This window comes from Chlamydotis macqueenii, chromosome 10 (genome assembly GCF_036417535.1).
Source record: "Chlamydotis macqueenii isolate bChlMac1 chromosome 10, bChlMac1.mat, whole genome shotgun sequence".
Classification (NCBI taxonomy): Eukaryota; Metazoa; Chordata; class Aves; order Otidiformes; family Otididae; genus Chlamydotis; species Chlamydotis macqueenii.
The window spans coordinates 23,134,699-23,161,499 of NC_141565.1; the positions used below are offsets into that span (position 1 = coordinate 23,134,699).

A 26,801-nucleotide genomic window follows, 5' to 3' on the forward strand; every position below is an offset into this window, starting at 1 on the left:
GGCTTTTATGCTCATTGCCTCTCGGCCAGGAGATGCTGCCACTTTCAATGTGTCAAAGCTGACTCAAACGTCAGGAAGAAGTGGAAATACAGGTATTTTCATTCCACTTCCAAGGGAAGACAAAAGGTTACACTACAGCTATTGCAGGCATTAGAGAGACTTTCAAGTATGCTAGTCGTAAAAAAGAAAAAAAAAAAAAAAAAAGAAAAAGGAAGAGATGGCCTCTCATTTTAACTCCTGGCAGCTTCACCTGTGACGCCAGCACAGAAGCCGGTAAGATTTAGCACTTCTAGGTCTAAAAGAAAGGTGGTTTATTCCAGGCTTGCAATTGTAAGGGGGTTAAAGCAAGTTAAATTAGCAGGCTTGTAAAGAAAGATCTCATCTACCACCAACCCACACTACGTGCAATTTTAACATGCGCTTTTAGCCCTGAATTTTGGAAAGCATCATATTTACAATGACTTGTGAAAGAAGAAAGTAGAACTAACTTGGCACAGAGTAGTAAAACACTCCCCCTGATGACTCAAAACCAGTATTAATTTTCTGATCTTTCAGAAGCGTTGACTCAATTTACTGAGACTAAAACCAGATCTTTTGCCTCAGCAAAATCACAATGCTTTTCCCACTGATTCAGGCGCTCTTGGTATTAGGTATATGAAAGCCTTCCACTGATATTAGCATCAAATGAGTTACAAAGTAGAAGTTCGACTTAAAAAGCAGTTCACAAAGACTAACTTAAACCACGTTCAGTCCCAAAATGGGGGAAAGTCTACTAATGGAAAATACCATTAACCATCTCCACACTGCCATCTTGAACATGTCTGCTCTAAATAATGTACCTTAACTACTCCCTACAGACATAAAACTTGGACTCAAAAGAAGCAAAATGCATCTTGTGATAGTTCCCTCTATGCTGTTGAGACAGGTACCTGAAAAGCTCTGCTGTCTGAAGACCATTGTCTTTGGGAAAATCTGCTTTCAGGCTGCAAAACCTGACAGCTCATCACGCTAGAATTGCTTAAAACGTGACACAAAACAGGCAAGATAGATAGACAAATTCCTACCAGAAGTTAACGGGACTCACTAACAAACTGATGGCTTACATGGCTCTGCCACTTCCAAACTGTCTTTCATATTCACGATACAACAGTTTCATCCCCGCTTTCAGAAAATTGTCCTTCCCGATCTTTCTTCAAGCGAGCTGGTTCAGGGAGCTGTTAATTAAGTGCAACTTTTTAAAAGTTATGTAACAGCAATGGCTTTAATCTGGGGCTGGTTTGTTTAAAGGGCTCCTTTTTCCTAATTAAGCAGTAGCAAGTCCCTCCCTGCAGTGCTACAAACAGGACCTTCAGTCTGCCCATTAAACACTGCTCGGAGTCCTTCAGCCAACGCTTGGCAGAGGCTGGGAGGACCCACCAGGAAAAGACTGCCCTCTCCACACCTCCTCACCCCCCCCCATTCCCAAGAACCTGCCACCAGCTGCCAACAGAAATACAACACAGGCACAATGTGTTTTTCATGCAACTCGTTACGGCCATCTCCAAGTCTGGGGTAGCTCCAGCGCAGCTTGAGACAACAATACAACCAAGTATGCGTGTACCCTGCCAGGTAGAAAGAGTGGCCAAGCAGCCCTCGTGCCTCGGGAACACCCCGGCAGTCACAGGCACCTGTCCTGCAGTACCCAGGCACGCTGCCGGGCTTCCTCTCCGGCACCAAGGGAAGAACCCCCCGTAGCCACAACCCCTCATGGCAGCACCACCGCAGGCCTTGGAAACAGAGCCTGTGGTAGGTGTAGACGTGCCTGCTATCACACAGGAGCTGCGACTTTCCCATTTTGTTCTCTGAACATGAACACGTGCATCCCATGCACGCTGAGATGTGCTTATTGCTGGTGCACTAATATGAGATCTTTTCAGTGCCAGCTTTGAAATGCCAGAAGCATGATCACCGTTCCACGCTTACTTTTAACCACCCTCCTTGGCACAGACATAATGACTGTTTCACTGCAAGGCGAGAGACACTCAACTTCAGTGGACTAATCTTGAGAAGGCTTTTAAATGGAGTAAAGGCCTATACTTTTTGGACTTAAGCAAAAAAATAATACTGATGTCCATCTCTGGTCCTTTTCTTCTAATAGATCTGATTATGCCTTCTCAGAGAGAACACACACAAATTGCAGAAACACTGCAGAGCTAAGCAGCCACACACTCAGACATGCTAGTTCTTCAACATCCACCTCCACATCCAACTGCACGACGACAGTAGTTAACTTGGCGATTTCAGTATAAAGAAATTGGGCCCGATGACTTGCTTGCCAATGGGAATCAAGCAGTCATACATTTAAAGCCTCAGCCAAAATCAGAATGTTTCCTCCTACATTCGTGGTAAAGTGCACGTGAAAATAAATCCACAAAATCTTTATTCAAAGCAGTGCAAAAAGGGAACAGATTGGTTTGAAATAGGGCTGAAGCCTACCTACCACTGAGGAGATGTAGGCTTATAATGAGAGCCCAAACCAAGGCCCATGTTAACGGGTTCTTACAGAACCGCTGCTCAACGTGGACATGCATAAGTTCAGCTGCAATCTCCTATGATCCTCGCTACAGAAGGTTTTACAGATTTGTTTTAGAGCACTACCTCAGCCATTAAAAAATCAGCGGAATCTGCTGGCGCATCATGACGTTAAGTGCCAAAGGCACGGAGCAGAGAACCTAGTTCCACAAGACAGCCACACCAACTGCTATTTTAAAGCACAGCCTCACTGACCTCTGCAGGCACCCACTCTTGAGATCATCCCATCAGGAACAACAGGACCAACAGCTACGCTCCATCACACTCCTGATGCAAAGTATGGAGACAAAACATCTCAGGCAGTGAATCAGCATGAATACATGGGGCGGGGGGGAACAAAACCTGGAATATAAGGGTGCCTCCAAATCATGAGCTTTCTTATGAATCTCATCAGTAACTCAGATCCCTATCTGGGAAACCACTCCAAAGGGAGAAACATCACTTCAACCAGCTATTCCCTTTTACCCCTTCTAACAGCCCAAAAATACACTTCCTAAGATGTACAACTGTACCGAGTTTCTACAGTGGTCTTTGAAATCAAGCAGCTTTTTTTAGTACTGCTTAACACACAGACATGTTATAATCACACAACGAACTGCAGGGTTACAAAGAACTGTATTGACTGGCTTAGGCATTGAACAGTCCAATTACGGCACTCACCAATGAGCAGATGAAATTACTCTGCCAGCCCAAGAACGGTGCCATCCAAAAACAAACCTCTCTTTTACCATTACCTGCAAGAACTAGTAAGAAGCAAACACTGAACTAGGAGTGTTCAACAAATGATTGCTGGCTGTCTTCTGATGAGGGGGTAAGTGAGGCTGCAGCTCCCACACTGATCTCATGCACCCGCTGGACTTTCTCTCGGAGCAGGAGTGGAGGCTCAGATGTCAGCAGAGCACAGTGGTTCTCAGTCTAAAAGCTGCCATACTCAAAGCAACTGAACAAGGTTAGAGATAGTGACAGTTCTTTTTGAAACACATGCTTATCTTTTTGAAGTCTCGAATAACACAACCACAGTCCAGAAAACTCACAGTATTCCAGCATTTCCTTCATAACCTTGCACAAAAAAGGTGGGTCAGGAACAGTGGGTCACTGCCAGTGCCTGGAGTTTGCCAACACACAAGCGGTTTAAAATAAAACCCAGAAAACCAAAAACCAAAAAACCACAAACGTTTAAGTGCCAATTTAAAGGGGTAAAGATCGTCCTTTAAGTTTCATAACTGTCAGTGCCTTTTGCGATTCTCTGTTCAAGTGGACTGTTTTGTTTTGCCATCAGCAGAGACTGCCTGAGGAGACCAGGCCAAAATTCACTGTTGGTACAGCTTCATACTCGACTCCAGCCAGCCTTCAGCTGATTTACAGTTATCTCCACAAACACACACACCAAAATAATGAGAAATAGTTGAAATCATTGGATTATAAGTTATTTGTCTCCCTTTGGGTGGAAGCTTGCAGTCTGACCTTTTACTTCAGCAAAACCATCTAAAAAAAGCTGAAGAAATACTTTACTTCCTGGATAAAAAGCATACTTCATTAAAAGCTTACATTCCACAAAATGAATGAAAAAAGTTCCTTCTATACCTGAATATCCACAGTTGCAAAGTTTTATCACTAACCCCTAAGGACAAGTATTAACTGTGTCATCACAATTAAAGTTGCTTGTCCATTAACGACCTGGAAGTACCTTATTACCCAGAACGTCTCTTTAAACTATTTACAGATGGCAGGTAACTTAGGGCACAGCCAGATAAGCCCAAACTGGCAGTAGTCAACAAGCAAAAAGGTTGTTGCTCCCCTTGTTGTCCTCCACTGAAGGCTGCCATCCTCTCTGTTCTGCTAGTTGTCTGCTCAGTTCCCTAACTCTACTCTTTAAAGGGATCTAAATTTTAAAAATAAAAACTAGCTTAGGAACCAGAGCAGGGGAAGCCAGGAAAAAAAGTCAGAACTACTTCTTAACTCATTTTAGCAGCAACCAAAAACCACACCTGCCTGTTCTCTAAACAATAAATTGTTGGATTTGCTGTTTGCATTAGTATTTGAAGGCTTCCTTGGGCAAGCTTCCTAGAGAATACACACAGCACACTCAGAGAAGAGCAGAGGGAGCCTGTTTTCAGCAGAGAAGGACTGAAGTCAGTAGTTACGGGAATGCAGCATGAAAACAAATGTATTCCCAGCAAGTGGCAGATGCCAAAACAAAAGAATCCTCAATGAGCATGTTTCTTTAGGAAGCCAGAGGAGTTCACAAAGCTAGTAGAGTTTAGCAGTTAGAACTGTCATCTTTTGGGCACCAGGGTTAAATCCAAGCTGATCCTAAAAACTACTGGATGTCTTCAAGTTACTCTGGGAGTGTTATCTGTGACATACACATAAATTATGCTTTTAAAAAAATGCTGTTTTCTTAGACTGACTCAACTAAAGTAGAATCTTTTTAGAGATGAAAACTTGAGACACTCCATCAAGGAGTTAAACCAACACTAAACCAAAAACTACTCTGGATTTTTTTTCTTCTCCCACAAACTGGAATTGCACCTGAGGAATTTAAAGGACTTTGGTAAACCAGAACCAAAACTTGCTCTTTCAGTACAACCATCTGAAAACCAATATCAGCAGCAAAAACGTGACCTCCATGGAAACTGCTCTTGCAGATCGGCAAGCAGGAGCTGTTACAGCCTCCCCATCCCCACCACACACAACAAGCCCTCACTTCTCCATCCTCTGGCAGACCAAGCACTCAAACTTGTCACAAGTATTCAACGCAAACTAACCAGGGTCTTCCCGTTAAGAAAAGGCTCACATACCCAGTTCATGCTCTACCCCAGCGAAGAGTTTAATGCTAATCCACAGACACCAAGCCACGTCAGCCTGCGCTTTCTCTTAGCAACGGACATAGGCAAACTCTGCTTTTGAGACCTACTTCTGGAGGAGTAGGAGGAGACAGATGTGCAGGGGTTTCACAGCAAGCTGCAGCTCCCACGACACAGCACTGGCACAGGCAAGTTCAGCTGGGATCACGTCTCACCGCCCCGACTTTAAGGAGCTGAAAACAAACAGCAGAGCAACATGCACAGCACCCCAGCTCCAACAGGAACGCTGAAGGCCAGAGCTAGAGGTTATCCCAACCGAAAGCCGACACAGCGAAGGATCACAGCGCCATGCACCTTGGAGGGAATGGTTTCCACCAACAATGCCTTCGTCTTACTAGTCAGCCAGCCATTACCGGTCTGAATCAGGTAAGTTCAACCTGAACAGATCCTGACCAAAAGCCACGCTTTCTTCAGGTCTCCAACTGCAACCATTTTTCAGCTTCAGACTCACTGTAACAAACACTCGCTGCTCCTTACAGACAAGCGGTATTACACCTTACTGCCATGACCCACTAAAACACCAGTGCTTGCAGCGCTCTCCTACCGGCAGTGATTTACAAACACCGTGCCGCTATGGGTGCGGCACCTCTATTGATCCCAGAAAAGGCTACAGCCTTTTTGCTCCAAACTAGTCTACCTGGAGACCACGAAAAACACATTTATTTGTTAACAGGATAATCACCATGGCAACTAGCTTCCAGGAAAATAACGGTCAACAACTCCAGGACAAAGAGAGGCCACCAACGAATGTGCTACTGAAATTTGCCAAATTTAACTCTGAAGGGACTGTAAGTAGGCAGCTGCAAATTTCTTATCATAACCCACCACACAAGTTGAATCAATGGCACTACGATCCATCTCAACATTTCAGCATCCTTTAATGTTCTTTTAAACTTTTCAGACACCTTGTAGGGCAGTTTTAGGGCAACATTTTCCAACGTGCACAATTTCACCTTTCAGACCACTTCTTTATATCAAAAGAAAACTTCCTTATATTCAAATTCTTTGCCACTCCATACATTAGTATTCACTTTTAGTCACATTAATTTGAACGACAAAACCACAGTTACTGCAAATAACACTCTGCTTCCACAAAACAATCCTGGTCATGAAACCAAATGTTTTACAAAGGTAAATCAACCTTGCCTTACAGATAATACCTTCCTTAGGGATACACAGGGACAGGTGGAATCTATGTATTATTAGTGGTTTTCAGAGCTACTGTAGGAATCGTTAAATTTTCACAGAATAGGAGGTTTTTTTGGGAAATGCGCCCCAACTTTAATTGATGGAATTAGAGAGACTAATTTATTTACATACAACTAAAAAAGGCACCTGGCTGGGTTACAGAATCGAAGTTCCTGATACACTACCTAAAACACGCACGGGCAGCTCAAACCATTTCACTCCGGAAGCTCTGGCGTGTCTCTCCAGTTTTCATGAAAGCAGCCCACAGGAAACAGACGCTTTTCTGCCCGATGCTATTTTAGTATCCTACCACAGCCAACTAACAATGCCCAGGTTAGACCCAGAAACACATTTAAAGTCTGTTACACTAAGTTCTGCCCAGCCACAACAGAGAAACCCACCGGGCTCAGCCCTTGATCCTAGATCTGCTCGTAGGGGAATGATGGGAGGAATAACTGCACCACAGACAAAGACCCCCTTCCCTTCTCTGCCACACCACTGCCCTGCCAATTCAGCCAACGCCAGCACTGCAGACACAGCCCATTTTGCCTTGCTGTTATAGCAACAACACATTCAGGCTGTTAAGCCAGGCAGGTAGGCAGGTCAGATCTGTGCCCCTCCAGTATCAATCTCAGCTTGAATCACTGGAGCTCATGAATAAAAGCTCTTAAGAAAAGGGTGTCTGCTAAAAACATACTGTACAGCAGCGTAGCATGCTGAATGATTCAGTCGCGTATCTACTTTCAGCACACTAGTTTCCCTTTTTTTTTTTTTAAAAAAAAAAAAAAAAGACTAATGAGTAATCAGTCTTTTCTGGAAGACAGATGTGTTTGGCTACCTTTGGCTGTAACCCACAATTAACTGATTAGTCTGCCACTGCCCTGGAGTGTTAGCATGAAGACCTACATGACAGAAAACATAACCATGTCCAAGCAAGCAGCTCACGAAAGGAGAGTCAACAGACGTTATCAGTGCACACTGGCCTCTTCTAAGCCCGTACAGAGGAAGTCAGCCGATTTCCTCATTCCAGGTTTAGAATTCAGCATGAAAGTACAGCTAAAAGCCTCAAGGTGAAATACAGTTGTGCAAGCTGGTGAATTTCTGCGCTTCTTAAACAGATAAGTTTCTCCATCTTCTGTTGCCCAGGGGGACAAAGCTACACGGTCACAAAGCAAAGCCCACCCAGCTCTGCTAGTCTTGTATATCACAGGCTGATTGCCCTACCAGACTGCTGTTTTCTGTGAGCAAAAAGAACACCGCGCTATCTCCTGCGCACAGGAAGGCAAGCAAGACCTGCTTCTTTTCTAGCTTTCATTGAAGATGCTTCCCAGTCCAAGACAGGTATGTTCTAACTTCACCTGAACACTTCGTCTAACCAAACAGAGAAACCACCACTGCCTCCCAAGTGCATTTCAACGACTACTTAATGTCTGTCAAATGCCTGGAAGAGGAAAATCTCTAGGGGCCTTGGTGGCATTTAAGAACTGAACGGGTGACCAGTGAAGGCTCAGGTCATACAACACAAGCTCTTCTGAAAGGAATCTTCTGAATATTCCTGCAGCAGGTTCAAACAAGGTCAATCTCCATACAGTGTCAGTTGGATGTTCTGGTGCTCGTACAGTCTCACTGTGCACATGCATATTCCATCGCTAAAGCCATGAACAATGGCACGGATCAACCTGAATCTACAAAATGCATGCCTGAAGTTCTCTTTGCCCTACAATCAGATGGCCTTTTCTTCCCATTTGTTCTAAGTCATAGTAGGCGTACATACCTCAAAACTGCTGAGGCTAGCTCGTCTCTTTGCATAGATCTGCTCACAGTTGTAATCCAAATGTCTTCAATAGAGGTCTGATTTTAAAAATACTTAGGAGTATAAATTCCACAGGAAACAGGAAAGTCAGGGTAGGGATGCAGATACAATTTATCAGCTTCTACATTTGCAGACAACTGCAGTCAGTAGCGTAGGTCATTTTCAGAGTAAATCTTGGCAACAAAGCTTCTTTGTAGAGGAGAAAGACCTGTCAAAATTAACAAGCATAGTAAGAAACACTACGAACATCTGATAAGCAGCAAAACAGCACCACAGATTCAGAGTCTTCTTCAGAGAAAAGAATTAAGTTTTTTTTTAAATATTAGATTTCTGCCAGCTTTGACATATTTAAAATCAGAAGTAGCCTCCGAAGCTACCTCACGTTCCGAGTACTTTAACCTAAGAAATTATATCAAGGAGGAAAATTCTCTAAGCATTCAGATGTTTGATCATAACGGAGCATGTTACCATGCCATACTGCACAATGCCTTGCTTCAGACAAGGCTGATGTTCACTGCATACTTTCACCCAGGAATACTTGTGTGACCAGCGTCAAACTAAAGAATTAAGCTGCTGTCCAAAACAAGGACCAACACAGAGAGTGATGGAAGTCCAACACAGCATGGATATAAGGCACATACTAGGGGAGTCCCCGCACAGCACAAACATTTAGGAGTGCTGGCATATTTCTGAACGTATCTAACTTGGATTTAAGTTAATAAAATGTAAAGTCTTTGGGGCAGAGACCTATTCTGTGTTTGCATTTCAGATAGTGTGGCAAATCTAGATTCCAGATCAAAGCTGTTCAGTGTTATTGTGATGCAAGTTTTTGTACTTTTGGTACAACAGAAGAATTCTTCTTTACAAATAAAAAAGGTCAGATAGTTCTGCGTTATCATAAAATGCTTCTGAAAGTATGAAGAGATTTCATTCTGTAAAAAAGACATTTAACTCCATATAATCACTTGTTTCCTTCTTCTTTCCTTTTCCTTCTGTGACCATTTTAACATGCTTGGTCGGAGGAACAATTTTAAGAATTTGGAGCATATATTCAAGCTCAAAGAATCAGCTCACTGTGCTGTGACAATATCCAGCATCTCAACAGCTTAGGGGTTTTAAGAATTGTAAGTATTTAAATCACAGCAGACTACTGACTTTCTAGCAGTGCTGACAAGTCACATCTAGCCTGCCACCTCCACACTGCATTTCATTCGCGTACCTTCACTTTTTCCAAAGAAGCTGGTTTACCCACTATTGAACACCGTGCCAAGTTCACAGAACCACAGACTGGTTGAGGTTGGAAGGGGCCTCTGGAGATCAGCTGGTCCAAGCTGCTGCTCAGGCATGGCCACCTAGAGCTGGCTGCCCACAAACCACTTTAACGAGTCTCACTGTTAATACTGAAATACCACCCACCTCCCACCCCAGAGAGTTAACACGAGTCCCCTCTTACTTCTAAAGAAACTCACAGTCCCATCAAGAGGGTAGATCTTCTCTGCAAGTACCATTTCACCACACAGTATCCAAGCACACTGCAGTAATCAGCTTTCACAACGCCTTAGAGGACAGACATAAGAGACCCACTAACTGTATTTTAGGGGTGAGGAGACTTTAGGTCCATCAAAGCAAAGCTGCTCAGCCAGCTAGCCTGAGCAATAGCTTAGGCTCAGTAATTCCGGTTCCCAAAGCCCAGCTTTTCATCAGAAAACGACAGCTACGAAACCAGCTGAGGAGAACACACCACATCGGGAAAACACACTTGATAAGCAAGTGGAGAGAGAAGACTCCTCCCCTAGACCTCTAAGCAAAAATTCTTAGAAACCCAGCCCAAGATATTATCACGCCAATTATTTTTGAGTGGTTCAAAAACAATTCTCTAAAGGCCATACGAGGTAGCAATACAAGGTTTGCATAACTCCAGTGCACGCCACAGCAGCCCACTCAATACAAACACCACCAGCTTACAGACAGGCACCAAACCATTCAGCAGACCAGAGCAGGGACTGACCTGCTAGATACAACCCATTTCCTAAAGAAAGCACCTCTAAGCACACAGAAAAAACCCTACAGTCTTTCAATGATTTCTATTCCACATCTGAATTAGATGTAGCTTTTAATTATTGGATTTTTAGCTATGATTAAACAAGATGTGATAGAGCCCAAACCAAACAAGAGCCCTGCTTAAAAAACAAAACCCAGCAGCTTTTAGGTGGTACATGGGGTGCACCCTAAACTTGTTCATGGCAAAACCTTCTCTTTTTTTTTTTTTAATGGCATGAAAGCTTGAAGTCCTAATTTACTTCTAATGCAAAATCTACACAAAGTACATCTTTCTCCATCTTCAGTTTCCATATTTTGAATGGCTTCCAGATGGGCTGAGTGGGTTTATTAGGCAGCTGAACTGGACACAGTGGATACAAAGCTCCAATAAACTTGTTCATTTGGCACAGGAACCCTGTGAGGCTGAGGAGGTCACTGACCAGTGCAAACCCTGCCAGCTGGGCGGGGCCCACTGTCCCCAGACGAGAGGGAAGAGAATCCCCCAGCACCAAGAGAGGAACAATCCTCCCAGTTAGTAACCTGGCTTTCCTCACCTCTAGACATTTTCAGATCGAAAAAGGATCTACCCTGAGAGAAGCATCATCTTGCTGGCTAAGCACGAAGCTATCCCGCAACATGTTAATCTTGCTTCAGACAGGACCAGCAGTGGGCAAGGACAGCGCCACTTGCTCCCAGAACTCAGGAGGACCCTCCTGCACTGGCTCAGGGCATTACTACTTCAGTGGCCACACTTGTAGCCCAAATGTGTTACTAACGGCTTCCAGCTTGCAGAAATATCTGATTTTAAGGTCTGTGGCTGATGGACGCCGTTTCTGACGTAGTGGTAGTTACGTTACTCCCCTCCTCAGCACTTCCGTTCAGATCTTTAAACCTTCAGCTCCTACCTTTACAACTTCTGCTCACCAAGAAGCCTCCTCAAGTTTCCTCACTGATCAAATCTTGCAGAGAAAGCGATGCCTCAACCCACTACACGTGCTTTGTTGGCCACAGGATTTGTTACTAACGCACAGCAGGTATTTCTGGTATCACTGATGACAGGAGCTGTTCACACAGGTTAAGTTGACAGTTTCAGTTCTAGGCCTCAGGACTTTTGGTACTCGCAAAGCTCAGAAGCCTCTGCTTTATACCTGAAGCTCTCTACTTTAAAGGCCTGTTTCGGAAAACTCGGTTTTAGAACAGCAAAGTTTGAGCTCCCTTACATGTCAGCACAACAAAATAATTAGTATCTTAATTCCCTCGTAAGAGGGAGCTATAGCGGGGAGGAACAGGTGAAGCACGCACCCAAACTGTAGCTGTCTTAGAAACCAGCAAGGCCAGACGCAGCCGACTCCCCCACAACAAAGAACCCGGGCACCGGCAGCGCCTTCGCAGACCGCTCTGCACGCGCGTAGCGGGCCCCGCCAGGGCGCCCCGCCTCGCACCGGCTCGGCCAGCGCCGCCGCCGGCCCCCGCGCACCCGTGCCCCCGGCCCCGCCGGCCAGGCCCGCCAGCCCCGATGGCCGGAACGGGGTGAGCGGGGCGGGCGGCCCCGAGGCCGCTGGGCCGCGGCCCCCTCCCAGAGGGCTGCGAACCGGCCACAGAAAAACCGGGCGGCGGGCCGGGAAAGCGCGGCCGAGCAACGGGTCTGGAAGCGGCTGAGGCCGTCTGCGATGGGCGCAGCTGCGGCCGCCGCGCCCGGCCCGGCCCAGCCCGCGGGCTCCCCTCTGCCCCGGCCCCGGCCCGCGGCCTTCCCTCAGCCTCAGCCTCAGCCTCAGCCTCGGCCCCGGCCCGCAGGGACCCCTCAGCTCCCGCTCCAGCCCCGGCCCCGGCCCGCGGGGGCCCCTCAGCTCCCGCTCCAGCCCCGGCCCCGGCCCGCGGGGGCCCCTCAGCTCCGGCCCCTCGGCCCCGCCCGCCCCGCGGGGTCCCTCACCGGCCGAGCGCAGGCGCCCAGCGCGCGACCCCTGCGGCTCCTCCATCCCCGCGCGCGCCGCCACACCGCGAGCCTCGGCCGCGCGCGACGTCACAGCGCAGCGTCCGGCGGCGGGGCGCGCACGGCAACGTCAGCCGGCCGGGGCGGGGCGAGCGAGAAACGACGCCCACTCCCGACACCTCCCCGCGCCCCGCGGTCACGCCCCCAGCGGCGCCGCGCCCCCACGCCGTGGGTGCGGCCGTCACGGGCGGAGCTGCGGCCGTCACGGGCGGAGCTGCCGCCGTCCGGGCCCGCTCCTCGCGCGGGGCCCGGCTCCGCGGCCGCTGCCCAGCCCGGGCCGCTCGCGGCGCCGCCCGCCTGCGGCTGCAGGGAGGCGCCCGGTAGCGATGAGGCCGCGGCCGGGGAAACGCCGAGGTTGCTGTCGTGCCCCTTAGCAGCAGCCGGGAGTCCCCGCCACCCGGCACGGCCTCCGCCCGGGCCCGCAGGGGCGACCACCGCGGTGCAAACAAGCCGTTGCGTTGCTGGCCGTCCCGAAGCGTCTTTCCTGCATCCAGAACGGCAGGCAGCGGCTCGCGGCCCCGCCTCTCCCGGCACCCTTGTGAAAGGCTTTTTCCTCTGCTGTTGTTCCTTCTGCCATGTTCGCCGGGGAGCACCGAGCCCTGCGCGCCCTGCTCTGGGAGCCGTGGCCGGAGAGGCGGTTTGCCTCGAGCAGCAAGTTCTGCGCCCCAGGTCCCTCGGCACCGGGGTTCAGTTGCTCCTTCCGTCCTGACCAGCGTTAGGGCTCCCACCTGAAGTCCGTGGTGCGTGGCAGCCGCTGAGGTTCTCTGTGTGACAAAAGGCTCTGGGAAAGATTCGTAGATGGTATCAGGTTGCAAACTGGTTTGTGACCTCTAGTTTGCCATATGGAATAGTGCTTAGGGTTGTGGTGACCATACAGAAGCTTCTAGAACAGTCAAACTGCATTGTACGTATTTCAGAAGGGCTCCTTCATCAGCTGCTTCTGGTTTTCCACCATCACTTTCGCCTAACAGTGAGTCAGATGAAGTGCTCTGAGGAGACACCAAAGACCGGGACCTCAAAGGCACTGCTTCAGGTGACCTGACCATCTCTCTTCAGCTGAACAGCCATGTTATCTAGGGTGACTGTTCTTGTGTATTTTTAGAAGGCTGCACCCTTTCTGGTAGCTGATTTGATGAAAAAATTGCCTTGATCTGTATTTGTCTGATGCAATTAATGTATTTAGCCACAAAAAAGTTGGAATTTATACAACTTGACTTTTATTTCAAACCAGTGCTCATTACTTCTTACATTTTTTCACATGAAGTTCAAGAATTAATGACTACCAGCCAGTATCTTTCCCACCCAAATCCCTTCCTCACCACCCCCAGCTATCTTTTCTCCTCCCATCCCTCCCCCAGGTCACACTCCAGCGTGTCCTGAAGCTAGAGCAGAGCCTAGCTATGACACATTGGGGCGTACAGGAAAGGCAAGAGCTGTATGCGGAATTCAAGCACTGCCACTTGAAGTTACAGTCACAGCGTGTGCAGAGAGGACATGCATCCAGACATGCCAAGAAAACCAAAAGGCAGGAAGTAGGGGATGGTGAATCTTTGCCTACTAAAACGAATATGCGCCACTGACACGGTCAGAGCTCGAGCGATGTATCATCTAAGAAGTGCCTCTCCCTCCTTACCGCCTTCCTTCTCTGATGCTTCAGTAGTTAAAAAAGCCTTACGCTTTTTCATAAACAATTGGTCATCTAAGGTCTGGCTGGGCGTTGCATGATTTTGCAGGATCTAGGAAACAAGGGCAGTTTATTTAAAGCTGTCGGGACCTTTGTTCATTCCCCTATCTCCTAAAAAACAATTTAGCAAACCTAGTAAGAGATCTTTTACAATTTCTCTTTAAACCATTTTTCACCTCTCCTCCTTTGCAAAGCTGAATAACCAAGTGCTGGGATCTTGTGTCAGCCCCTGAGAGCAGAAGGTGAGACTGACCAAAAGCATGAGGTGAACCTGACTGGCTGAATTCCGCTGGCTAACTTCAGAGCGTATACGATGTAAACAAACAGCATACGTAGTGGCATTTTTTATTAATTCATTTTTTCTTATTTATTAATAACAAATATCCAAGTAAGTAAAAATTTGTTTGTGTTAGATCTCCAGTTGACATTAAATTTTTAAATTTGGCTTTAAACACCTAAGTCTAGTAACTACAACATAATTAAGAATATCAGATTCAAAAGTTCACAGGAAATCTGTGGTTTTAGACAACACACAGAGGTGATGAACCAGGTAGCCAAGGAAGTAACTAGAGTACAGTTACCCCTCTCTGCAGGTACTGGGTGTTGATGCTTTGGCTTATTAATTACATTCCTTCTTTATATACTTTGTAATAGGACTTTCTGCAATATATTTCTACACATTTGATCTTGTACTGTGTCATTCATTTTCAAATGAATTCACTAATTCAAAGAGGGGAACATAGCAAATCCACAAATCGATAGTCAGGGAATGATTTTTCTATCATAGCTTTGTAGTAGCATCTGTTTTTTTCAGAACAACTGAAGCCAAAGGAGCTCAGTATCTTTGAAAGCCGGACAGCACAATGTTTTTGTGCATGCACAATCCAGATCTGTAGACCTACATGTAGCTATGGACAGGAGCCAACACTCACTACAGAGACTTCTGGTCTGGACACTTATCTGAGCTATCTCTGGAAAAGAGCTCTAGAGTTTCAGGTGATCAAAGTGCCAACTTGAAATCAGTTCTCTTCTCACACAGGAGAAAACATTTTGGGCCTCACTGGTCTCTGTCCAACAGAGCGGCTTGTGCCAGTGCAAAGTGAATGCAAAATAAGCACAGCAGTTATTTTTCTGAGCTGGTGGCATTCAGCACAGCTCTTAGTGCTCATTCGCACAGGAAAGTCCTGTGAGACGGTGGCTCCAAATAGAGTATAGGAGGATGAAAGCTGGGCTGAAACACCAGAGCAAATAGCTTGCATAGAGCTGAAACTGAGGAGGGTCTCTTTGTGCTTCTATTAATGGATTTTAATTCCTGCAGGGAAAAAAAAGTAGCTTGTGGACTGATTAGATTTACCTTTCTATGCCTTCCTCAAAGCATTACTTACCTTGCCCTGGTCAGTTCTTATGATGCCAGCCTTGGTTTGTTAGCCAGGCCCTTCAGTAAGAGGAGAGTCCCTAGCCTTGCAGATATGAACCACTGTGCTTCCAGACGTTTGTCGTTTGTTTTTTTTTTTAATTTGGTCCAGTCCTTGTATAATTTTTGCTCTTTCAATAGGCAGTTGCTGGGAAGAAACTGAGTAGAAGACGGACGTGAAATAACCAGGTGAATTGAATGTAATGGACTGATAAATTACATTCAGATTAAAGCTTAGTTCTTTAATCTCCAGTCACTATAGAAACTAACCCTGCCGGACTGCTGGGATACCATTTCAGAAGCACCAGCAGGCATCAGCTAAACTGCCAGGAATGGTGAATAAAGGACATGAGCTGCCCTGGGAGTTTGCTACAGAGAGAAACACGAGCTCTGGAGGGCACTTCTGGTTAGAATGGTGAAAAATCTTTGCTGATCTGACCTGGAAAAAACTGTAACTTTTAATTCAGCATGAGCTCTCACGCTGATGCTCATGAGCTCTCAGGGAGGCCTTATAGTAACAACTATGAGTTTGTTTTGTGACTGCCATCCTCCTGATTCCCTTTACATTCACATGGCAATTTCATTCCCTCTTGATAGTGTCAGAAGACATGGCTACATTACAGATGTCTCCAAATATCCATGTGATATAGTTCATTTGCAATGAGGGAATTATTACTTTGACGTGTACTGACAGATGCCTGGGAACAGGGTTCGGAATGATACTGGGCAAAGAGAAGAGAAAAAAGGATTTTTTAAATGGGTCACAAACAATTTCCAGTGTTTTGTAAGGGGTTACTTTAACAGGATTTGGATGCCAAGCAGTTCAACATTGGCTGAATGTGGGCCTGTCTGGCCTCCACTTGCAGCGAATCTTCTGGCTTCAGTGTTAGACAAGGAAGTCTTCAGGTTGTTTAACTCCTAGATTTGTAGAGTGACTGACTCCAGCATCTCAAAGCTTAGATCACATCTTCTGCAATATGTGTGAGCTCAGGAGAGTATATCCCATTTAGTCTGCTACCATCTGTCCTTGCAGCCTCAAGTGGCTCACAGACAAGTTGGACCAGGGCCCAGAGAAGATCCTGATGTCGCCTGCTCCGTGGTTGACAGGAGTTGTAAGACAGCTGCCCTTCAGCTGCCTAAGCCTTGTGTGAGTGCACCCAGCTGCCAGCATCTTCCTTCTGGCAGCGTGTGCTCATGAGCCAGGCGCCAGAGCTTCTCTTCCTACACAGTTTCTGTAGTCACTGGTCAGCAGGACTACACGTAAACGTTAGCCACACTACTTCCTTGGGTGCTACACAGTGCAAAAGCTCATGTGCTTTAATCAGTCCACTGAAGGGCTGCCCTGCTCACACAGAGAAGACTAACAGAAAATTTTGCGTGGGGAAAAATCTTTTTTTTCCTAGTAAGGGTAAAAGAAATTTCTTATAATAGGGGTGGTGAGACACTGGAACAGATTTCCCAGAGAACTTGTGGATGCCTCATAACTGGAAGTTTTCAAGGTCAGGCTGGATGGGGCTTTGAGCAACCTGATCTAGTGAAAGGTGTCCCTGCCTAGGGCAGGGTGGTTGGTCTTAGATGATCTTTAAGGGTCTGTTCCAACCCAAACCATTCTATGGTTCAATGAAATTTGATTCTTGAAACACAGAATTTGCTGTAAGCCCCTATTGAAGCATGAGCACTTTGCCATCCTTATGGGCTAAGATCTAAAGCTCTGGAAGATCTGCTTTCTGTCACATTCTCATTTCGTATGCCTACCATATGATAGTGCTGCAGAAGAAATCTTCCAGTACATATTTTCTTCCTCATCTAGCTCATTTATACACTAAAGCATGCAATTCCAATCACACACTGAAATAGCATCACAGCCACTTGGGTGGCTTCCACTTAGGTGAAGAGAAGGGCCCTGCCAAAAATAAAAAAAAAAATAAACACAAGCCTTGGCCAAAACTGTAAGATCTGAACAGTGCCGGAGGTTGCAAATGGAAAGAGATGCTAAAGGATACAGACTGTAAGTCTAGGCTGCTCTCTTGGTTAAGGCTCTCCAAGGAGAGCCTGAAGAAAAAGGTGCACTATCAGCTGGAGGATGATAAAAGTCCTGGGAGAAAAACTGCAATGATATGATGACAGATGGGGCTGGGCTATGAGGTTTCTTCCCACAGCTTTTGACCACCCACTACTCTTCTCTACCACTACTACTCTGTTGTAGTAAGGAGTGCAATCATCCCAAAATTTTTACTTGGCTGATTGACACCACAATATCTGAGTTCCTCTTTCTCCCTCTTTTCCCTCTTTTCTCCCGTATTCCCCTGTTTGGTAGCTGCCTCTGAAAAACACTGGAAAAAAATTAAGACATAGGTAGGTACCTTCAGAAAATAAATGACCTTCTAATGACTTCAGCAGCTTCTCTTTTTCAGCCAGACTACTCTGAGCTGTGGTCTTGTCAGATTTGCTAGGCTGAGAAAGGAGAGCAGTGGTACTCAGACTGGAGGTGTCTAGGAAAATCGATGCTGGATGACTGAGCATCTGACACTTCCCTGTGGGTCAAGGCAGAGTCGGTGCCTTGTCCAGATGGCAGGAGGAAGCATTTATGACTTGAATTCCTGTCTTTCACATGACAAAGAAAACCAAAGTCTCTGTTACTTACAGGTAAGAAAGAGGCCCTGAAAATTGGCAAGTATGTTTTTTTTTTCTCTGACTTATCTGCTATTATTTCAATTGAACTTTGCCTCCTGGATTCAGCAATCTTTACATTTTTCTTTTCTGCTATTAAGATAGGTGAGCAATCACAGACCAGTGTCTGTGCTCCAGGGGCTCATATGGTGATGGGTATGTACAGTTACATGGGCACAAATCTCTTTTATGCATGCAGTGAATGTAGTTTTATGCATAATATTGCATACATAAAGAATAATCCAAGTAACTTGTGTACGCAAGCACAAAATTAAGCATGCACATTTTAAATATACAATGAGGTAAGGCATACTGAAAGACAGGAGAATAATTTTAAAGCTGTTCGGGTTAAATAAGGTATTGCTCTCTTGACAAATTCTAGCCACACCAGCAGTTGCCCAAGAGCAGGAAGAAACTATATGTGTTCTTGGAAAATAAGAAATAAAGGAGAACACTGAGCCTTGCTTGCAAATACAATGGCAGCTGCTTTGGCATCTCTTCTGACCTTCATTGTCATGCTCTGACAAAAACGTCAGCAGCAAAGCCATTGCCTTTGCTATCACGGCAGGACTAAAAAGTGCTGAGCTGCAAAGCTCACCATTAAGAAAAAGGGGACGAGGAAAAAAAGAGTTAGCCTGCAGGGCTTAACTGAAAACAGGCCATCAACTTGGAAGTGTAGAAAGCAGGACAGGGGTCAGGAGTTCACTAAGAGTTCACAAATATACATGTGATGTCAGTGCTTTCATGGCAAAATGACGCCTGTTCATCAGGTACATCTGGAAAGACTGGATAATACAGGAGATGAAGTTCTCCGAGACTATTTTGCTGGAAGCTGTGGCACAGCAAGACCAAATACCAATTCAGATAGAGGCCGAGTCATCTCAGATCAGTGGTTAGGGCAGTACTGATTCCTAGGAAAGACCACCGGGAAGTTAGGACTCTAAGTCAGATGTGGACTTCAAACCCACAGAGTGAACTTGTTTAACATGGCAGATACCAAATGCTAGGGGCAAACTGCATTCAAACTGATTTCAACTGAATTTTGCAGCTAGTATTTATACCTCTTACTCATACCCATGCAACTCAAGTTTCCAGGAAGGAAGTTTTGTTTGCTTTCAAGGATGCAATGTCAGCCACACCGCAACAAGGATCCTGTTAGTCCATGGGCTTATCTGGATTCTTTGTGGCTTATAATTTCAGATGCTATTAGGGATTCAAGATGGCTCTATTTTGGGGTTTGTAATATGAAAGAGCCTTTAGGAACTTGGTTTACAGAATTTTCTAACGCAAAGGCTTGTTACAGCACCATGGGTTAAGTAACCAAAACTACTACCTACAAAACTACCCTACTGTTCAGTAGGGCCTGTTGTGATAGAACAAGGGGTAATGGGTTTAAATTAGAAGGAGGTAAATTTAGATTAGATATTAAAAAAAAATTTTTTACAATGAGAGTTGTAGAGCACTGGAACAGGTTGCCCAGAGAGGTGGTGGATGCCCCATCCCTGGAATCGTTCAAGGCCAGGCTGGATGAGGCTCTGAGCAACCTGATCTAGTCAGGGATGTCCCTGCTTCTTGCAGGGGGGTTGGGCTAGATGACCGTTGAAGGTCCCTTCCAACTCTAACTATTCTATGATTCTATGATTCTACTACATCGCTTTGAAACTGCAGGACCAAATCATAATGCCAATCAGTTTATGAGTGATGACTTCTCAATGCTATTGTGAGCAAGAGTGTCCACTGAAAAAAAAGCTAGCTAAGCCCTCTGATGGTAACCAGAGGTGCAACAAAAACTGTGCACTAACTGGGTTATGTCATTGCTCTGCTATGCAGGCTGTGTTTAATTAGTTGTAGGTAGGGGTATCAGGGCTGAAGTAAGATAATTCTTTCCAAAAAGCATATAATGCAAATTAAATATAACCAGCATGCACCATAGGGTCAGAGGGAAGATGGGATGCATGGCCACCTTCATCTAGGTAACTATTTTAGCTTATCAGGCCAAAATTACCTATGTAACAGTGTCAGAAACACCAAATTTGTGTGCCAATGTAACAAAATTGTGACCAACGAGGAAAAATAATTAGAGACAGCTTATTTATCTGCGAGGAGTTCGGGGAGAGCTCGTGCTCCAGCATGTGACACCATGCGTCCCCCGCCATGCAGCAGGCTGTGCTGCTGGGGAACTGACGGCATTAGTGAGGTGACACTGGGAACTGTCCCTGGGTTCGGGCCAGTTAATATGTTGTGTGGGACACATTTTCCTTCACAGAGGTCCACTGAAGCTCTACTTGCCTTGCCCTCCCATGGAGGGCCTGTGCTGAGAACAGGCACAGTAGTGATACTGCTGCAACGCTCCATGTGGGGAAAAGGCACAGAGCAGAAGAAACACTCCTTGCTTTGAAACTTCCTGTCAATGAAGCGGAAAATCCCGCAGGAAAGAATGGAGCAGAGCTGGGCAGCATCTTGTTTTTCATGCTCCAGAGATTGCAGAGCATGCTGCAAATGCTGTAAATGAAGCCTGATTTCCATGTGGCTTTGCAAGTGTAGAAGGCACTGCAGAGAGGAGAGCCAAAAAAGGTATCTCCCTTGAATTCAGTGGGACTTACATAACATTTAAGGTCTGCAAGCACTCTGTCTCATAAATCCTGCTAGCGTGTGCTATACACAAACCCTATGGTGCATAATTATGGCTTCTTCATTACTTCTTAGATTTATTACCTGTAAATTACCAAGGCAGAGGCTGGATTTTGGAAGCAAAGACTGGCTAATGGGAAGACCCTCCCTTGGAGAGAACAAAAAATGAGGCTGGGCAAGAGATGAGCATGTCTCCCAGGAGACAGGATGAAATGAGTGCTGCATCTTTCTGCAGACTCCCTTCAGTATTCACCTTCACCAGCCAAACCCTGCTGAAGCCTTCAGTTTACCTTGCCTTTGCAGCTTCTGGAGACACTTACACTGGCAAAGCACGAAGCCAAAGCATTTTACAGGTATCAGTAGAGCCCTTCCCTCATTACTTGAACAGAAGTAACTTGAGAGAGATGGAAAACTGTCCACTGATAGATGTAACTAAGAATTTGCTTCACAAAATTCTAGGACCTCCCAGAAAATGTTCTGTATCCTGCTTGCTCTGTTATGTACTGGGCTGATGCAGAGGAGGTGGTTGTTATGACTGATTTTGCCTGGCTCACTCTCTGCATGAGAAATCTGGGGATTCTTTCCATATTGGCTAGTAGTTTTGCTGAGACAGAAACTGCAACACTCAGACCGCTCACTTAGAAAGGGTTACAGAAATTTGAAGAAGCTGAAGGAATAAAAAATTAATTAGACTTCTTAAAAATGTTCTGTATGTGTAGTAAAGTAATTAAAGATCAAAGGGGTACCTCTACCAGAAAATATTAGTTTAAAAGACTCATATCCTATTTCCCCTCTTGTGGTTAGCAATGGCTAACGTCTACGAGATGTGTGATACCCGTATGAGAAACAAAGTCCCAGTTAGTGTCATTAAAAAAAGCCTGCAAGGCATCTGTTAATCAAAAGCCCAGTGAAATCATGCTGCTTTGCAACCGAGGGAAAGTCTTGTGAGCTGTGACATAACAGGTGGAAGCTAAAACAGAAAGTGCCCTAATAAAACAATCACCACTGGATGCAATTTAAGAGGGTAAAATGTAAAGCTTGTTTCTCTCAAAAGCCAGTGCCTGGAATTAAAGACATTTCCTTAGTAACACAAAATCACAGGCTGGTTGAGGTTGGAAGGGGCCTCTGGAGGTCAGCTGGTGCAAGCCCCCTGCTCAGGCAGGGCCACCAAGAGCCATTTGCCCAGGATCGTGTCCAAGTGACTTTTGAATATCTCCAAGGACGGAGATCATCCAGATCATTAATGCAGGTGTTACATGGGACTGGGCCCAGTATTCACCCCTAGGGTTCACTGCTAGTTACCGGCCTCCAACTACACTTTGTGATGCTGATCACCACCCTCCAGGCCTGGCGTTCAGTCAGTTTTCAATGCACATCATGACTGCTTACCCAGCCCATACATCTACAGCGTGTCTATGAGGATCTTACGGGACACAGTGTCAAAGGCCTTACAGAAGTCCACGTAGACAATATCCAGGCCAGTCATTTCATCATACAAGTTTATCAACGTGGTCAAGCATGACTTCCCTTTGATAAAGCCATGCTGACTACTCCTGAGGATTTTCTTGTTTCTTATTGTGCCTGAAAATGGTTTCCAGGACTAGCTGCTCCATCACATTGCCAGGGGCTGAGGTGAGGCTGACCAGCCTGTAATTGCCTGGGCCCTCCTCCTTGCCCTTCTTGAAGACAGGAGTGACATCTGCTTTCCTCCAGCCTTCAGGCACTACTCTCAGTCACCATGATCGATCAAAGATTATCAAGAGTGGTCTTGCAATGACATTTGCCAGCTCCCACAGCACTCCTGGGTACACCCCATCAGGGCCCATGGACTTACAGTCCGATTTGCTCAAGTATTCCCTGATCTGATCCTCTCCCACCAAGGGAGCATTTTCCTTGCTCTAGCTTTCTCCCTTGGTCTCTGGGACCTGGGATTCCTGAACATCAGTCTTGCTAGTAAAGGCCCAGGCAATTAGGCATTGAGTACTTAACCCTTTCCCAGGTCCTGTGTAACCAGGACCCCTGTCTCATTGAGCACCAAGCTCACATTTTCCCTAGTCTTCTTTTTGTCTCCTTTGTACTTACAGAAGCTCTTCTTGCTGTCTTTGACATCCCTGACCAGATTAAATTCCTTTTGTGAATTAGCTTTCCTAACTTAATCCCTGGATGCTCAGACAATGCTTCTGTATTCCTCCCAGGTTAGCTGTCCTTGCTTCCAACCTCTCTGTTTGCTTTCTTTTTGTATTTGAGTCTGGCTAGGAGCTCTTTGTTCATTCACACAGGCCTCGGCATTTTTGCTTGACTTCGTATTCATTGGGATGGAACACTCTTGAGCTTGGAGGAGGTGATCCTTGAATATTAACCAGCTTTCTTGGCCCCCCCTTCCCTCCAGTGCCAACACAATAGAGTCATTTTTTATTAAAACTTCCAAATCACAAAAGGCTAGAATGAATTTAGGGCCAAGAATCAGCAGGAAGTAAAGTGCTTCAATGGGAATCCTTTCAGGCTAAATCCCAGAAGTCCAAGAGTGGTAATAGTGCTTTGCCTTGAAATTCTCCTATAGTGGTTCCTCATCTGGGGTTCACTTAGTCCCAGGTACATGTTTGAAGAACTTATAAAAGCCCAGACCAGAAATTATTCTAATGCCAATGTGCGGACAGAGCCATGCCATATTACTGTACCAGTGAGCCAGCTCCTTATGTTTCAGCAATGAGTTCAGACCAAGCTCCAGGTATCGTAACATTTCTGTGTTTCCAGCTGAGTTTCCATTGGATCCCACACCCATTAGTGCACACAAGTCATCCACAGACCATAGTGAGAGTGAAATGTGCCCAGATAAGACACCAGCAAGAAATCAAAAAGGAGTGCTGTGAAATGTGAAGCGTTCATTGTAGAGCCATGAGATTCTTTCACTGTGTTGTAAGCAAACAGACTTCCCATAAACTCTGACAGCAAGTGGCTTGCTTCCATAGGTCTTGAAGTCAGCTACCTGCAGTTGCAGGAAATATTTTCTCTAGGTACTTCTTCGCTTTTGTTCCTCATGGCTCACAAAATAGAGCACAGCCCCCCAACGAGCAGGCAAAAATACACCTTTCATTTCCAAACAGATCCTTGGCTCTGACCTCTATGTCAAAGGAGCAGGAAACGACGGTGATGCCAAGGGCGGCTCTGAATGGTTACTATGGCTTGAGATGTCCTTAAAAGGTACAGTCCATCCAGTTTCAGCATATCAGAAACACTTAATCCTACCTGGGGTATACCAGAGCAATAGCGTGTCCCCAGTTGGGTATTAAAGGGGTTGTAATTTGATTTTCTGGCTCCTGTGACTAAATTGCTGCAGCTTTGCTCTTGTGGTCCAGAAATCCTAGGGAGCCTTCAATGAAGTTACAGCTTGTTATAGCTTGAAGGGTGCACTTTACTCTCTAGATAATGACATAATGCAATAATATGATTAAAACCAATGTACTTTCATTTGCAAAGTGCTCTGTCTCCTGTAAATGCTCCAATCCAGCTGAGGAAATTAATAAAAGAAAAGTAATTAATGCAAATAATAATAAAAAATGTAGCCTTTTCCATGCGGCATTTCCAAGCAAGTCAGCCTCATATTGTTGCTCTAGAGCTAGATAAATATGATCAACACCCTCTGTAGATGGAGAGGTTGTATTAAAGCATGTGATGTTGAGCTGAAGGAAAATTTGAGCTTTTCACAAACACTGATGCCTGTGGCTCATGGATGTGCAAAGTGTCATCCACTTGCCATTCACTAAAGAAGCAGGCAGGATAGCAAACAACCAGCTAAGTACTCAAGAAAACTTGTGGAACTTTTCAAGAAAGTTATTCTGTGTCCTTTCCATTAGAGGATGTTGACAAAGCAATGAGTTACTGGGCTACTTCTCTGCTGATGTGTTTTGCTGGCTTCAATAGAATTACAAAAATAAACCAATGGACTATGAGGCTCAACTCACTCTTGGCCCCATAGAAGAAGGAGGACAGTTCATTTCTGCATTACCACATTCCCTTCCAGATCAGAAGGAATGAGGGAGGGGATGAGAGAAAGGAATCTTTCTTTTAATATGTGCATGCTTACACTCTTTTCTTAATGCTGGTGAAGTGGTGCTTGACTTTGTCAGGCCAGTAGCTTCACAAACAGTTTGCAGAATGGCTCACCTTATTCTCTAGATGATGTAATGTAACAATGTGATGTAACAATGTGATGAAAAGTACTGCACTGTGATTTTCAATGTGCTCTGCCTCCTGTGAGCAATCAGGACTTACATTAAAGTTCCTATATTGAAAGTAAAATCACTAATATAAATGATTAAAAATACAGATCCACTCTCTGTTTGTGATGCTCATCAAGCAAACATTGTAGCTATTGCAAATGAAAGCACCAGTATTACTAAATTCTGATAATGGAATGGCAAAATCTCAAGGCTCTATTAATCAATTTTTAGAAGTCCTTTTGTTGCCGCCAGAGGCCCTGTCTGGGGCCATCTCCAGATTCAGTATCTAAGGAAAGCAAAGGGAAGACTTCCATAGATATGGACACCCAAGGACTGGAAATACGTGAGTGACCATCTCACAAGGCAAAGACGGCCTACAAACGTCCCAAACCACTTTCCCACATGCAGAGCTCAGGCAGTGTGTAACAGGGTTGGCACATTTCAAGGGTTGGGGAAGGAAGGAGAACAGCAAAATACATTTGGTACGAGGTAATGGAGTATGCTACCTGCTCTGGAGTATGCAGGTAGCATTGTTTCTCTTGGAAACAGGTGAGAAAAGCCCAGGCATTGGGCTAATAACAAGGAAGGGATGCTCTGAAGGGTCAGACGTTATAATACTCAGTCATAAAAAGCAATGAAAATGAGTAACGTTCCCTGGCCTCCGAAACACGGAGGAAATGTATTGCTCTTGCATACTTTCAGGGAATCTTTTCCCTATATAACATTCCTGGTACCAAAAGATCAATGGGAGTCTACGAGGTTGGACCATATCTCTTCCTGACTTCGTTTTCAGGATGAAAGCTCTGCTGGTAGCACTGAGAGAAAAACTGCTCCGAGCTTCCAGCACTAAGTAGGAAAGGGCAAGAGTGGTTTTTCCTGTTAATCTTTGTCTGGTTTAAAGACTCATCACCTTGTTTTTCAGTCTTCTGGAGCAATGGCAGGTATGCAGACTGGCATGTTAGGGAGGCAATGCTGGCACCCTGGCAGGTCTGTCTTCCCAGACTTCTCCTTGGTGAATTCCTTGTACCTGCAAGCACACAGCAAAAGATAAAGGAGCCTGCCCAACCAGGAATCCCCAGCTTAGCTGCTATCTGCTCTATTCAGTTTGAAAAAATGCAACTGAGTGGAATTTATGTTTGTGCTGTACTTTTTCCCTTAGTATCCACTAAAAATCTCTGCACACAGTGTGGAAGCTGCTAAATGTAACAGGACTTTCTCAGCTAATGACTGAGGCCATGAACAATGTACACAGGTGACCATCGTCTGTCCTGCAGCCACCTCCACTCTTTATTGCCATGCCTACCCACATGGCAAGGACAGCTGATGTGCAAATATTACAGAAGCTGCATTGCCATCATTTTCAGCACAGTGCAATGTAACAAGTCTGATAGATCCAAATTTGCCAGCACCACATTTTCCAATTCAGGTTGATCTGCCTCAAACTGAGACAGGGCTGGTACATTAGTTCACACTAAGCCCATTAAACAAAGATCTTACCTGCCACTTCTACACGTTAATGAAATGATGGCATTGCTGCAAGGTCAGAAGTTAGGCTGGAGCTGCTAGGCTAAAACTCGTCGTGCCTCATGCTGTTTTACAGAATACCATGAGCCCTTTCTCTGACTGCTGCTTCAGCCCCGAGAGCTGTGCTTCTGAACAACCTGGAGTGGTTCCTGCAGGACTCTGGTTAAATAGCTTGGGTGTGATTCTCTG

General features: G+C 45.5%; 1 protein-coding gene and 1 long non-coding RNA gene across 8 annotated transcripts in view; both read right to left on the reverse strand.

Annotated features, from left to right (window-relative positions):
* The window catches only part of TMCC1 (transmembrane and coiled-coil domain family 1), a 110,580-nt gene extending 98,070 nt beyond the window's left edge, over positions 1-12,510 (reverse strand). For all 6 annotated transcript variants that reach the window (XM_086756007.1, XM_086756004.1, XM_086756015.1 and 3 more), the window contains exons 1-2: positions 12,410-12,510; positions 8,401-8,647 (exon numbers count right to left, since the gene is read on the reverse strand). The gene's annotated coding sequence lies outside the window, so the exon portion shown is untranslated. The remainder of the gene's footprint in view (positions 1-8,400; positions 8,648-12,409) is intronic.
* Positions 12,511-13,671: 1,161 nt separating this feature from the next.
* Positions 13,672-26,801, reverse strand: part of LOC147599579 (uncharacterized) — a 54,036-nt gene continuing 40,906 nt past the window's right edge. For both annotated transcript variants that reach the window (XR_015259611.1, XR_015259612.1), the window contains exons 3-4: positions 25,999-26,115; positions 13,672-14,205 (exon numbers count right to left, since the gene is read on the reverse strand). This is a non-coding gene — a long non-coding RNA (uncharacterized LOC147599579). The remainder of the gene's footprint in view (positions 14,206-25,998; positions 26,116-26,801) is intronic.